The sequence below is a fragment of the Aegilops tauschii genome, chromosome 6, assembly GCF_002575655.3.
Source record: "Aegilops tauschii subsp. strangulata cultivar AL8/78 chromosome 6, Aet v6.0, whole genome shotgun sequence".
Classification (NCBI taxonomy): domain Eukaryota; kingdom Viridiplantae; phylum Streptophyta; class Magnoliopsida; order Poales; family Poaceae; genus Aegilops; species Aegilops tauschii.
The window spans coordinates 15,597,387-15,600,094 of NC_053040.3; positions in this window are offsets into that span (position 1 = coordinate 15,597,387).

The window sequence follows — 2,708 nt, forward strand, 5'->3', positions numbered from 1 at the left end:
AGCCCGCAAGGCGGCGGCGCTGTAGCCGCGCTCACCTCGACAAAGCCCTCGTCATCAGGGGCGAGGCAACAGTAACTAGCCGCCGACAAGACCGCCAGGCGGTGGGGCCGGCCTGTCGACCAAGAGGCCGGCAGCCGGCGGGACCCACCAGTCGGCGGGCCCCAATGGCCGGCGGAGAAGCCGGCGAACACAGACACTGACGGCTGGGACCCGCGCCCAGCCGGATTACTATTGGACCCCTGGGGGGTAGGCGTATATAAACCCCCCGGGGCACCCATGCAAAGGGTTGGTCTCATAGAATTACACACACCACATAGAGAGAAAAGGAGAGCTAGCCTTGCCCTTATTCCCCCTCTAACCCGACAGCTCAAGGAGCGTTTGTAGCTACTCATTTTGATCTAGTGATCATGCGGAGACCCCGCAGAGCAGGACTAGGGGTGTTATCTCCACGGAGAGCCCCGAACCTGGGTAAGATTCACCGGCATGCATGTCTTTGCCTCATCCTGTTTCCAGGCACCGGCGACATCTTACTGGCTCCCACAATGATAAGCCACCCGTTGGCATATGTCGCACCTACCACCTGACAGTAGGTCTGCGCTAAGACACTATATTCATAGGTGTGTGACCATTTGTGTCAGTATGCTCATAACAAATAGATTCGTGAACTTGAGAAGAAGAGGGACACGATTGATCGGTGGTGCCATTGAGGGAGTCCTGGACTAAGGGGTCCTCGAGCGGCCGGCCTGTTAGCTATGGGCCAGACTGATGGTCTGTGAAGATACGAAGACCGAAGACTCCACCCCTGTCCGAAAGGCAAGCTTGGCGATCAAATATGTAGATTCCCTTCTCTGTACCCGACTTTGTGTAAACCTAGATCCCTCCGGCGTCTATATAAACCGGAGGGTTAGGTCTATCGGACCGAGTACTCATTACCATATTCATACTGGCTAGACTTCTAGGGTTTAGCCATTACGATCTCGTGGTAGATCAACTCTTGTAACACTCATATTCATCAAGATCAATCAAGCAGGAAGTAGGGTATTACCTCCATAGAGAGGGCCCGAACCTGGGTAAATATTGTGTCCCCCGTCTCCTGTTACCATCAATCCTAGACGCACAGTTCGGGACCCCCTACCCGAGATCCGCCGGTTTTGACACCGACATTGGTGCTTTCATTGAGAGTTCCACTGTGCCATCGTCAAAAGGGTTGATGGCTCGCCTTGTCGTCAAGGAAAATATGACCTCCGGAGGAGCCCTGGCCCCAGGCCAAACCCTCCGACTGGGCGGCTTCGTCATGACCGCCTGTTCGGCCCTTAAGCCGACGATGACCTCTCGGGTCATCGAAAATCGCCTCCACGTTGATCCCGAATACTCCGAAAGGATGGATCCGACAGAGCTATCGTCTCTAAACGAACTCCTAGATCGCATCGCCGCCTTGGGAGTCGCCACAGACTATGATCGGATTGGGCTTAAACCCGACCAAATAGAGATTAAAACTCCACCGATCACCCACCAGATAGCGGTAGTCGAGGAGCAAGAACACTCTTCCTCTATGTTAAGGACGAACTATTTTCGGATCTCCGATCTCGAAGAGCCGGATACCCACCGGTAGAAAGATGCGCCTTGTTCTTCCGACATAGAGTCGGATGGCAAGCCCCAAAAATCAGTTGATATCTCGGAGCCCGAACTGTTAAGTCCGGAAGATCTTCTGACTCCGGATCCAAAGTTGGGCCTGGGTTCGGATTTAAAGCCACCCACCCACCCAAACATAAGCGCTCTCATGAGCATACAACAGCAGTCTCAGGAAATGGTCCATCACTTCTGGCCTAGATTCCTCCTTGTCAAAAACAAGATTAAAGATTGCCGCGATGAAGACGTGATCTCAGCGTTCTGCAACAACTGCACGGACAAAGGAATCCTGAACGCCATCAATCGACGTCGCATATCACACTTCGCTGACTTGGCAACTATCATACAAAAGTACAACGCAATGGAAAGCGCCTGGAAAACTCAAGCGGCTCGCTGGGACTCATCGGTCCCCACTCGACCTCCCGTTCAGGCGAAAAGGGCGCACCCTCGTGGCACGCCTAGTCCAATAGTAAAGGAATATAAGCCCATTATGGGGTGCAGAACCGTTCTGGATAGAGCCCTTCTTGGCCTACCTTAATAGGTGGGAGCTCCCTGAGGACCAGAATGAGGCTCGCCGCATTGTTCGGCACTCTAAAGCCTACAAGGTTCATGAAGGAGAACTCTACAAGAAAAGTGCTACCGGAGTACTTCAAAGATGTATCTCCGAGGAGGAAGGAAGGCAGCTCTTGGCAGAAATTCACGCCGGCCTCGGTGGGCACCACGCCGCGGCTCGGGCCCTTGTAAGCAAGGCTTTTCGTACAGGCTTCTATTGGCCCACGGCCCGAGCAGACGCACAGGACCTCGGCCAACATTGCGTCGGATGCCAACTCTTTGCCAACCAAAGCCATACGCCCCCCACTGCCCTCCAAACAATCCCCATCACCTGGCCTTTTGCGGTCTGGGGATTGGATATGGTTGGACCCCTTAAAGGTGGAAGCCATAAGAAGAAATATTTGCTCGTCATGGTAACTAAATTCACTAAATGGATAGAGGCCAAACCGGTCAAAACGGCCGAAGCCGGACTAGTGATAGACTTTATATTCGGCGTTGTACACCGTTACGGTGTTCCTCACAGCATC